This window comes from Opisthocomus hoazin, chromosome 2 (assembly GCF_030867145.1).
Source record: "Opisthocomus hoazin isolate bOpiHoa1 chromosome 2, bOpiHoa1.hap1, whole genome shotgun sequence".
NCBI lineage: Eukaryota > Metazoa > Chordata > Aves > Opisthocomiformes > Opisthocomidae > Opisthocomus > Opisthocomus hoazin.
In genome coordinates, this window is record NC_134415.1 from 20,608,013 (window position 1) to 20,620,702 (window position 12,690).

At 50.0% G+C, this 12,690-nt stretch overlaps 1 non-coding gene across 1 annotated transcript; it reads left to right on the forward strand.

Annotated features, from left to right (window-relative positions):
• The first annotated feature begins 260 nt into the window (after positions 1–260).
• On the forward strand, positions 261–347 carry TRNASTOP-UCA (transfer RNA opal suppressor (anticodon UCA)). The gene has a single exon. It is a non-coding gene; the product is annotated as a tRNA-Sec (tRNA).
• The last annotated feature ends 12,343 nt before the right edge of the window (positions 348–12,690 follow it).

The window sequence follows — 12,690 nt, forward strand, 5'->3', positions numbered from 1 at the left end:
TCCCGCCCCGCCCCTCCCACGCCGACAGCCAATCACCGCCCTTATATTTGCATACAGTGCCCGGGGTCTTCTGGGCCGGCAGCTACGGCGGCACCCACCCGCTCCCCTCCCGCCACGGCATGACCCCGACACGGTGCTGGGGGCTCTGCACCGGGAACCGGCGGAGGGCGCAGCCTTCCCGACAAAGCACAGCTCACCTTGACCTGAGAGCGCCGCACCGGCGGGGCTTTATATAAGGAGACGATCGGTCACAGAGAGTTGCCCGGATGACCCTCAGTGGTCTGAGGTGCAGGCTTCAAACCTGTAGCTGTCTAGCGACAGAGTGGTTCAATTCCACCTTTCGGGCGAGGCGGGAGGGGACAACGCGGCAGGCGCTGTCATTTTGCCCGCGCGGAACGCCGCGACCGTTCCCCGCGGGCAAAATGGCGGCGCCCCGCCGGATCGTTGTCCCGAGGTGTCACGGTGCGGGGTGCCATCTTGCTTACCCTCCTTCCACCTTCCCCCGCAGAAGCACCTTCTTGGGGCACAGCGGGACTGATGAGGTGGCGGTGGGCTGGGTGTGCAGCCAAAGCGAGGAAAATCTCCCAAGGGTGCCTGGGTGACAATCCAGATTTTAATTGGGTTCCGCTAAGCGGATCTTTGTTAAACGGTGTCACGCATCCTGCAAGAACAGAAAAGAAGTAAATAACAGAAGCCATTCTCTAGATCTGCTCCATATTGACGATAACCCATCTCCCGCCCACGCTACAACAAAGATGCTTCACTTCAGCTGTGAGCACGGGTGCTAATAGTCACCCAGCCCCACGAAAAATAAAGGTTAATGTGAAGCTAAGAAACATGTTATTCAAGCAGAAGGCATTTATTTCGTGATCTCCTGTTGCAGAGACTCCACCAGATGATCTGCGGAGCCTCTCATTAGGACGGGACCCCGGCCACCCCCACCGCAGGGGAGAGCGAGGATTTGGAGGGCATCTCCTCATTGCCTCCTCATCCCATGGGCAGGGAGGGCAAGTCTGCCCAGAGAGCGAAAAGAAATACCAAGCGAATTATCGGGCCTCTGCTGTTTTGGGGGGGTGCGGTGCCGTCCGGAGTGAAGCAGGTGAGCACCCCGGGGATCCGAGCAGGAATGACTGTGCTTCCTTTGCTCCGGATGACTCAACCAGCTGAAGGCCTGGAGGAGAAGGGAAGGGCGCTGAGGGCCCCGACACCACCGCTGCTGCTGCTGCTTCCAGCTGCCCAGCGCCCGAGTCAGTTGGAGAGGAGCAGCCGTGGTGCCACCGACACCCACCGCTCCGGGAGTACACTGGCCCGTTATGGGAAACCTGGGGGGAAAATAAATCCTCCGCGGCTCACATGGCACGTGCCGACCTCCTACGGCCTTGTGGGAGGTGTGCGCGCTCTGCCCGGCGCAGCCCCGCGCCCGGAGCCCCGGGTGGCCGGCTGTCTGCGCCCTGCCGCCCCGGCCGCCAGCCCCTCTCTGCCCACCATGAACCGTCTGCGTGGGACTGCGCTGTGGGCTCAGAAACCGGTGTCTGCGCCCCGGTTTGGCTGCGGCCTCAGAAACTGGTGTCCGCGCTCCGGTTTGGCTGGGGGGGGGCTTTTGTGTGCTTCGGGGGGGGGAGCGCTGGAAAGGCCTTTGCCCGACAGTGGGCAGCTGAGAATGTGAACGTTCGATGTCAGCTACCAAGCAGAACATAATACGGCTCTTTCATGTGGTGTTTATAACTGAACATGCTGTTTTGTGTCGGCCTGGTTTTTTTTTTTCCTTCCAAGAAGTAGTTTTGGATTAAATTATGACAATTACATTCTTATATTCACCACCCCCCCGCCAACCCCCACCCTTGCCCTGCGTGCACACAAACACAAATGGGAATTATGCGCTCGGAGTGCGATCTGAACTATACAGCATGGGATCTGTGCCTGGCATTGAGTTCGCTTTTTTCCTCCAGAACAAAAAAGCCACAGCCACTCCGCACTCTTTCACTGCCTGAGGATAAAGCAGGACGGTCAGACCGCTGGTGTGGATGATCTGTCCCTCAGGGAGCTCCTGGGGAAAGCAGACTTCCAAGCAGATGAGAGGAGGCCAGGCAGCCCCGGCCGCAGAGGTGGTGGCAAGCAGCGCAGGGTCTGGGTGTGTGCGCTCGCATGTGAACCCCACCCTGAGCTGCTCGCACCCCCCCGGCTGGCCGGCACACCCGGGCAGCGCCTGGTCCAGCCGGCAGTGCCCATCTCTGGGGGCTGTGACCCCAGGCTGCACCTCTAGCACACACCTGAACCCAAGGTGAGTTAGGCCAGGAGGCACAGCAAGGCTGCCCTTGCAGCCTTCAGCTGACACGGTAGGCGGGACAAGGCCTTGGGAAACAGGGCACCCTATATTTCGGTGCTGTTTTTTGAACACCGGTTGGAGGAGAACGCTAGCATGGAGGCCATGTAGATGGTCTGGCTGTAAGAGGGACATTTTTCACAATGCTGTCCGTGTCTTGCCTGAGTCAGCTGCGTTTGGAGTCACTCATTAGTCAGCCAAAGCTTTCAGCGTTTGAACCTGAATGTCACTTTCTTCCCTGACAAAGGGCCAAACTAAGACGAGCCCAAGGCTTCACCACTTGTTAGAAGGCAATCCAGGGGTTACTCTGAGCCAAGACGCACGAGAGCCTGGCTCCTCAGCCAAACGTAATCTGCCTCCTGTTGTTTTCCCCGCAGAGTCACAGCGCGGTGAGGAGGATGTGCTGGTGACAGATGGCTGACGCGACTCGCTAAGCGTACGGGTGACTGGGCTGTGACTCAGCAAGTGTTTGGTTGCAAGAGAACGGGAGCATGTGCTTTTGCACTAGTAGCAGTGGCCCTAGTTGGGTCTCCTGGAGGACTAAGCACAGGCTCTCATCTCAAGCCTGTGACTGCCATCCTCCACGGGAGCAGAGCAGGCACATATGGCCTGTTGGAGCAGAAAGTCAAGCTCCTAACTACTGTTTACATTGGTAATGGATAATGTCTGAGTCTATATAAGTACACGACCTGCTAGTGGTGCTTAGATGTCCTACTGGCCTTCAGAAAGGAAACCATTCAACATCCTGGCCTGAAATAATGACCACCTTGCTTTGGAGGCAGTAGGACTCAGAAAACTTCTTTTGCAGTTGAGTCACTAGAGGGGGACAAAGACCTGGTCTGGGTATGCACCCATCTACCAGCTCCCCCGCTGCAGCTGCAGGAGACACCTTGGAAAGGCAGAAGCAAAGATGGCCCTTGTCTTGCACAGATTTGAAGGTGCCCACGTGCTGGGAAAGTTTTCTGGAGGCTGAGCAGGCAGCTGGGGATCAGCAACATGTTGGGGAAACGAAGTCACTCCCTCCTCCCCAGAAGCAGGATGGCGCATGCATGTGCATGTGCAGCTTAGCACTTGTATGTTGGCTGTTCCAGCGTTTCTCCCTACATAGGGCCAGCCCATACGTAGCTGGCTGGGGCTTTCAAAGGCTAAATTCCAGCCATTGCACAGCACAAGACAGCGTCACCTGGGTGGAGGACCCAGACAATCATGTACATTTACAGGCACGTGCCATTTTTCTCCTTTCTCCTCTTTTATGAATGGGGGAGAGCTGAATTCTCTGGTCTGGATAGTTGCCAGGTGTTATTGTTGTCTCTGTGAGTTAAAGACGTCATGGAAATATTGTAAGCCTTGAACTCGAACAGAGTGTACCTGTGTGCATCCCACGCAGGCACGGAGAGCCCAAGTGGCCGTCGCAGGCAGCAAGGCAGTGTTAGCAACCAACACGTTGACCTGAAATGCTCAAAAACCACCACACACGCTGCCCTGGCGCAACGTCGGCCGGAGTGACTCATACGAATGGATCGTGATACGCAGCCCTCAGCCTGGCCAGGCTGTGTGTGGAACCAAGACGCTCCCATCTTCTCCCCTCCAGCATACTTCCCTGACCAAATCCAGGACTGAGCCATTTGGCTCTGACTGGAGCTGGTCAGAACATGTTTTTCTTTTCTTCTCTTTCCCTCCTTCACCCTTTGGAAAATGTTGACATTTCAGCAAAAGGCTGAAAACCCAAACCCTGAATATTTTCCATTGGAAAACGCTGGGGGAAAGGGAGGGGAATAATCCCCGAACTGCCAACAGTCAAATCTCTTGCTTCTAAGGCTTTTGGGTTTATGACACGGGGGCACATTTGGAGGACAGCGAACACTTTCTATGAAAATATCTGTTCTCTCAAAACCCATTTTTTCACCAGAAAAGCACTCCAATTGCCATCCTTTTCACTGCTGATGGTTTGGACATTCTCTACATCTAATTTTGGAATTGACCTGAAGAAAACTTAATTAATTTTATTGGAATATAAGGCACAAAGGACACTCTCACAGCACAACTGATATTGACTTGGTATTCTCAGTATCGTGAGAATATATCCCGATATACTCTCTTTGTCAACAGTGCTGTTTACACAAATATCTCAAGCAGGTTTGGAACCTGGTCTCTGGAGACACCCTGCTCCCAGAGCTCCAGCTGACTCACCTCAGAGCACAATCCTGAGGGGAATCTACCTTTCACCAGGTCACATCAAAGGCTGTAAAGGAAGCAATACAGACTGCAGGGCATGTTACCTGTAACTATCTCTTGAGTAACTGATAGCACAGAAACCCTTACAAAGCATTTTGTTCTGATGTCTTCAGCTGATTTAAATTTCTGTCTGAATTGTAATGTAAACCTGAAACATCTGTTTCATCTTGTCTTTGCACATTATTCTGCTTTACTGTAAGTGAAAAATAAAACAGAAAAGGGACACTGTTAGAGTAACAGAACACACATATTTGTAGGAGATGAATTATGCCCTAAAACTTTTACTAAATGTGGCTAATAGCAGGTTAGAGTTTAAAAAAGGAAAGATCTTAAAGCAGGCATACACTGGTCATAAATAAATTCTGGCTGAAAACTATCAGAAACTTTGAAAACAACAGCAGAGTGAAGTCCAGAATAACCTCCAAAGCACAACAGGAATAAAAAACAACTGTTTGAAGACAGATCTTTATCAGCTGTGGGATATCATGACAGCAGAGGAGTAGATTCAAAGACTCAAAGGTCCCTTCTAACTTGTTGTGCCCCTTTTCCCATTTTTTTCCACACTGAAGCTTCCCAGTTACTCTTCACATTCTCTCTGGTATTATTCAGCAATTGCACTGCTGCGCTTCATTCTGATGTAGTGCAGGTCTCTGTCCCTTGTCACCCCCAGGTTTTTCTGAACTAGCCACCTGTGTTTCAATTAAGTCAGCACCAAAGATGGGGGATATTTGACTCCATCAAATCCCTATTTTGTATTTTCTTTTCAGTTTAGGATCATCTCCCTGTCATTATTAAAGCTTATAAAGCAGTGGGTTTAAAAAGATAATGATGGAAAATCTCCATTTTAGACCTCGCCTTTGTCAGCTGGAGACAACTAAATTGAATGTTGATAAAAGGAAGAGTCCCTGAATGTCTCTGATACATTAGTGGCAAGAAACGTAGAGCTCTTAAGGGCCTGCACTGGCACTGTGTGTCCTTTGTCATAATTTTTCAAGATATGTAAGCGATTTTTCACTTATAAAACTCTACTCTTGAGTTAATAAAGTCAAAAGATCAAGAGCTTTAGTCCCTCACCTTGGAAACACAACTACACACAAGAAGCCACAGCAGAAACCTGAGAAATAGCCATCTGGAGGGGCAGAGCTGTAACTAGCCATTGGAAACCCACACAGACATAGCTGAGACATAGCTGCATGATCTGCCAAAGGCTGAGCTGTCCTTGCTCCCATCAGTACTAAAGGGGCAGGTGCAGAAACAAGGAGATCCCAAGTAAGAAGATAACGGGTCAAGTGAATCACCCAGTCACTGTGTGAAATGTAACGACTGGGAGACCAAACAGATTAAGCCAGGGCTTGTGACTGTTAACATTCGTGGAAACGTGTTCCACAAATCCAGCTTTCTGAGAAAAATCAGATTCTAGCTTCCTTCTGGTAATTTAAAGAGCCAACAATCTGTTCATATGACCTTCAGATCAGGCTGGCACAGGGACTGAATCCTCCAATAAAAACTGAAGAACAGCCCTTCTGGGCCACAGCAGTGGTCCTCCCCGCCCAGCGCTCTGCTCCCAACTGGGGCAAGGTGAGAGACCATCCAGGGAGAGCACACAGGCCTGGACATTTCCCTCTCTGTTGTGTTTCTTCAGCATTCACCTTTCTTGGATCAGGATGTTGGACTGCACATCCTACCTGTTAGCTTTAGTGTCCATTTACGGACCTGCTGTCTGGGAATTTGTCTAATCCCAGTTTGAGCTGGCTGATGCTGTCTGCCTCTGCAGGCTGCTGGGCCAGCAACTTCCAGAAGTTCTCTACCTAATGTGGTGTAATTTCTTTAATCTGTTCTAAACTCACCTCCTACTAGTTTTACTGAGTATTCCCTGTTCTGCTGTTGAGGGATTTGGCTACTAATAGATCTGCATTCACCTCAGCCACCCTGATTTTGTAAGCCCAGTCCCTAATCATCAGAAAAATATCCAAGAATTGCAATATTGGGTTGCCCAGCTCACTCCCCTCCCTGTCGTTTGCTGACCTGCCCAGAGTGGTTTTATGCCTGGAGAGCTCTGGCTGTTACTAGACTCAGAGGGGAGAAAAACGACAGCAAAGCAAATGGAGCGCGGCTTCCTCCCAGAGCTCTACTCCCCGCGGAGCCGCTCAGCAGTGACGCGAGGGGTCCGTTCTGCGGTTAGGAGCTGGACGCTGGTGGGCCTGTCCCTCCCGGGGGCTCGGCAGACCCCTGCCCGGCAGAGGGCTGCAAAGCAGCGAGCAGCGTTTCAGGGAGGGTGGGCTGGCAGCCCCGGCGCGGGTGTCGGGGGCATCTTCCAAAGTGGCTTTAATTAATGAGCACATGTGCGGCGAGGAGAGTTACAGCATCCCACTCAAATTGTTGACTTGGAGCCGCTTCTGGAGACAGCCGTACTCTGCTCATTAGGAAAGAGCTTTTTTGCAATGCCCTTGGATTGGACGGCTCTTGGATTGCACCACGAGATCAAGTCCACGTACGGGCTGCCTGCCTTTCGGCTGCCAGCTCCAAGAGGGTTGTTTTTCTTGTCTTCTCATTCTCAAGGAGTGCTCAGCCAGATGGCCTGTTTTCGAATGCACTGTGCGTTGGTTGGATGTGTGTTTGGAGAGTCTGCCAGCTTCACGAGAAGGAAGAAAGAGCAAAAGAAAGGGAAAAAAGCGCCATTTGGTATCTATCTCTGGGACCCAGCCAGAGTTGAGGCTCTGTTTGAAGAAGGGGGGAGTCTTAAGAGAGAAACTCTAGACAAAATTGAAAGCTGGAAAAACTTTCAAGCTTGACAGACTGGGAGACTGAAGTTCTGTACAACACTTCGTCCACTACCTGGCTCCCTTGCAAACGTGTAGCAGAGTCCCACAAGAGCAATAGCAAGAGCAAGCATAAGCACCGTGTGTCTATCTCGCTGCCCTCCCAGCGCACCTCGCCTGTGGGCTGAGATGAGGAGAGGTGACCTGGCCAGCCTGCCCACCGAGGCTGGGTAATGCTGCTTGTGGCTCCTGGGATTTTTCCCTCCGTTCACCATAAACTGAAATTACAGCGCCGACAACGTCAGCCCAGGAAGGTGAGCCACAGTGGAGTAGTATGAAATAACCACCACCGCAGCCCAACTCTCAAAGGAGCTAGCCTTGATTTTACTACAGGCCAAGGTCATTCTCTTGCACTCCCTGATGTTCGCTTCCCAGAAATACCTTCTGTTGGTTTTGGGCAGCAAATAAATACAGGCCAAACCAGAGCAACGGCTTTTTCCAGCACTTATTGGCAAATAATTTGAACCTGACGAGAAAAATCTTTTGGTGAAGGGAAGGGGGAAGTCTTGAAGTTTCGGTGGATTGTGCTTGGCTTTCTTTTCTTAACTAGATGTCGTCTTGTGGTAACAACACACTGTTCCAAGCAGCAGGAGGAGGTCTTGTTAAGCAGAGCCGGAGAAAGCCACATTTGTAACCATCCCCGCTGGCTGACACATCACTGCGTCTTACAAGCAGACTTGTCTGCTCACTTACTGAAACCATGGCACAAAGATGGTTGCAGGAGAGTGTGTGTCTGTGCAGGTGGGTGTGGTAACTGCAAACCCCACATCTCCACTGATTGCATCAACTTATTTTCACTGAATTGATCAGAATTTGCGGGCCCAGGGCGGACAGTGTGTCCATGGCAACACTGCCTGGGCTGTGGGTTGCAGACACTGCAGACAGCTGGGGCAGAGGGCTCTTCTCACTCCTGCTGTGGACTACACAACTCAGGCAAAACCTGCCGGCACCTATGGCATGTAATAAGCACCTGTGGCTTCCCAGGACTTCTGGACCGTCACTACGCCAGGTCCAAGAGGTACACAACGTCCACTTCACAGCAGCAGCAAGGACAGCATCTGCAGTCCCCAGCGTGTAAAGAGCAGGACCCTTCCCTAAATGTATGCAAACATCATCAGCTGTTGGCAAACCAGTGTCTCTGACGCTGAGACCTAGCGGTGCAGACTCCATCCTGGAAGGGAAGAAGGATTAGCTGGTTCAGGACAGTGACATTGCAAACACATTCTTGTATGGGTAGGAAGGCTGCATGATGAGATCACCTCCCTCCCCAGTCTGACAGGACACAATTTTGGTAAATAACCATGGCATAAAAAACCACACTGCAGTACCTACATTCACAGCTAAGATCATTACAAGAGATTTGATTTTCTGTCTGCCAGAAAACAAGATGGGAAAATCCAACAGCAAGTTCAGTCATTCTCTCCAGGGCTTTAGAAGGTTCATTAAACCACTCAGGGAACTGCCTGACTGTCACTGCGTGCTGTGTCATGGAACTGGTAAAGGAAGGATTTCTGTCTTTGATTGCACAGAGAATGCAGGGGTCCAGGAGTCACAAGACCGGGCTTTGCTGCAGCCCACTGAACTGCCTTAGGCTAGTTACTGCACCTCTTGGCGAATGGAAATAATAATTACCACAACATTCACATGAGTACTGTTGGGAGGAGGTAGCTGCACACTTACAAGGGTCCTCGGTGCACTCTGGGTGGGAGATCAGCTAGAAACAAGACCCAGCCATCCGCTCACCCAAGCTGCGCTGGCTGTGTCAGACACCAATACCAAGCTCTGCATTTGTCGCATATCGCAATTTTCACATGTTTTATTTCATTGCTGTAGTGCTGCCTGACTCCCGGACAAGGTAATCTCCAGCACACCGCCCAGCACCGGGCTTCAGGCACAAGTCGACAGGCCAGTCTGAAAAAAAAATCAATTTCCTCTAAGTTATCTGGCTGGGTGTCATTACATACCTAACGTTGTCCAAGGAGGGGAAGCTAGAAGAATTGCCCAAACACGGGATTTTGGAAATTTGTGTGCTGTGAAGAGGGGGGAGGCCTGCCTTCTAGCACCAGACCTGGCTGCTCTGCCACCAGCCTTTGTGTATAACGTTTTTAGCCAGAGTCAGTACCTGGATGGGAGATCTCCAATAGATGAGGGATCAGAGGTTCAGAAAGTCTCCTCTCTCCAGCCAGGCAGAGGTCAGTACATTCCACAGCATGGCACGGGTAGTATCGTGTTGCCCGTTATGAACAAAGGTTTTGAGTGTGGCTGCACCTGTGTTCAGTAGCACCCACTGAGGTACTGCGGAGGATGGCTCCAGTTTTGCAGCAGAACATCTCACTTAGGCACCATTCTTCTTGAATATTCAAGGCTTTCAAAGGGAGCGAGCTCCCCAACTGTGTTAAAAAATGGCCACACTTCCCCTCTTCCTTCATGTGTGGCCTCACTCCCTACCCAGAATCTCTCAGAGCATATTCTTAACTTCATCAGAAAAACAATGTTTCTAGCAAGAAGACATGATGAGGAGCACACCCAGCTTCTATTGCACAATTGCAGGGGAAAACTCTCTGGGCTACATCTCCACACAACACGAGACAAGACAACAGGCACAGGGCAGAGCTGAATATCAGTAGCAAGGACACGATGATTGAAGCTGGAGATCTGGTTTAAGTTTAAAGCGTAGATATACACAGAGTGGATGGTGCCCGAGATCCATACTGCTTATGCTGACAAGCCTACACAGGCCAGGCATGGAGCCAATCCTGTTCTTCTGGAGTATCTCACTCACATCCATTCTCTCAGTCCATAAGCTTCCCATCATTTTGTTGGTGGTCCATATCTCCTGTAGACCATATGTTTGACATTACTGGGGAGAGCAGAGGTTAAAAAGATTAGAACTCCTTTTGAAGTTAGGGGGAGGAAAGACTTCAGAGAATGACTTATGGCTAGAAGTATCTCCGTCAGTCAAATGCAGAGACCCATTTGACTCATGACTGGAGTTGGATGTAAGGACAAAGACTGTTGCTTTGAAAAAACCTGGTCAAAGGTAAAATGGAAGACCATAAAGTGGAAAACAACAGAGCACATCTTCAAGAAATTGAACTCTAAGATACAAATTCACTTCACCACCATGCTGACTGGCTTCTACACTGTGATTGCCCAGTAGTTCACAAGTCTGTTTTCAAAAAATGCATGGACATACACGCGCCCCCCCCCCCCAATTCCCCCAAGTAAATATAATATAAGTAGCTATTATTCATATGTGATTTCTTGGCAAGCATTTTACTGTGACTTTAGCAAGGCTTGATGCTATCTACCATAGTGTTCTTGTATCCAAGTTAGGATGTTATGGTCTGGATGGGTGGACTAGCAGAAGGTAAAAAACTGGTTTAGATGGTCAGGCTTGGAGAGGAGTGGATAACACGTTGTACTCTACCTGGAGGCTGGTGAAAAGTCAGATAATGCAGAGGTCTATCCTGGGGTCTTGTCCCCTTTTAAACTTCTTTACCAGTTGTCTGGATGAGGCAATGGAGTGCTTGCTCATGAAGTTTGGAGATGACATTGAAGTGGCAGGGGCAGTTGACATGCTTGAGTGCAGGACTGCCTTTCAGAGGGCCCCAGACAGGCTGGAGGAATGGGCTGATAGGAACCTTACGAAATTCAGCAAGGACAAACGCAAAGTCCTGCACTTAGGAAGGAAGACCCCCTGCAGCAGTACGGGCTGGGGACCGATGGACAGGGGAGCAGCTCTGCAGACAAGGATCTGGGGATCCAGGCAGAGAGCAAGCTGGGTATGACCCAGCAGCGTGCCTTGGCAGCAAAGGCAGCCAAAGACACTCTGGGCTGTATTAACAGAGCCACAGCCAGGAGGTTGACAGATGTGTTTATCCCCCTTCCCTGGGCACCCAGATGGCACTGGACTACTGAACCCAGTTTTGGACACCCAATGCAAGAAAAATTTTGACACATTGGAGCAAGTTCAGCAGAGACCACCAAGATGGCTGGGGGCTAGAGCCCTGAGAGCAGGGGCTGAGGGAACAGGGCTTGTTTGGCCTGGAGGAGAGAGGGCTTCGTAGGGGACAAACAACAGCCTGATAGTTCCTGCAAGGAGGTTAGCAAGAAGATGGAGCCAGGCTCTTCACCATAGTGCGTAGTGGGAGGACAAGAGACAATGAACATAAATTAAAATGCAAGAGGTTCAGGCTGGCTATAAGGAAAGGCATTTTCATCATGAAGACAGTCAAGTATTGCCCAAAGAGGTTGTGCAGTCACCATCCTTGAAGGTTTTCAGGACCCAGCTGTTGAAAGACCTGAGCAGCCTGTTCTCATCTCACAGGTGGCCTCCTCCTTCTTTGAACAGGAGGTTAACTAGAGACCTCCTGAAGTCCCTTCCAACCTGTGATTGTATGGTTTTGAAAGGTATTTGGGAGCCTGAGCGTTATCCACTTAAGGAGCAGACACAATACCATGCGAGTTGATTGGCCAATCACTCTGCACGAGTAGAAACTACTCAAACAAAAGTCATGGTGAATCATTTGCAAAAAGATTTGTTTGCATAAAACAATTCATTGAAAAATTTAGACTAACAAATAGTTGAGAAAAAGTCTGTCTGTCTGTTCTTCACAGCCTGAGAAGAAACGCAATTTCAGTGAATTTATTGCCCAGTTACACACCCATTTTCCTTAGTGCCCAGTCACCAGATAGTAGATTGAAAGCTCTGTTCTCTCTCGTTGAGGGCTGTCATCTATACATGAAAAAGAATGAGAATGCCAGATAACAATGGCAGCTAGAAATATTTCTTTGATTATTACTATGGCATCTTCCAACTGAAAACTCAGATTGCTTCACTGCTGTTAATTAATTAAGCCTAGAAACACTTATGCCAGGAAGTTCGGTATCATGACTCCTTTTTACAGATGGGGGGAAAACAAGATATAACATTCACTCGGGGCTGCTCAATGAATGAGGGGTAGAACCAGAAATAAAACCTGGGAATCCTGGCTCGGAGTCTCCTCTTATAATCTCTAGACAAAGCTTCTTCCCTGTAAAATTCCATCTAAGCTTTTCATAGAACAATTAGAGCCAATTTATTTCCTCACTCGTTAACAATGAAATCTGACAGGCTTTGTACTTGGGATGCTGAAGCTCAGCTAGGGGACCAAGGCTCTTCTCCATGAGGGGAGGCCTGGAATGTCAGTCTTTAGGTGGCTTAGTAGGGGCATGGTTCCAGCTGCCAGGTACTTGAACTCCTGCCCAAATCCCTGTGGCAAAGCTTTAGGGAAGACCTGGAACGTAAATTACCAAAGTGATCTACCACAA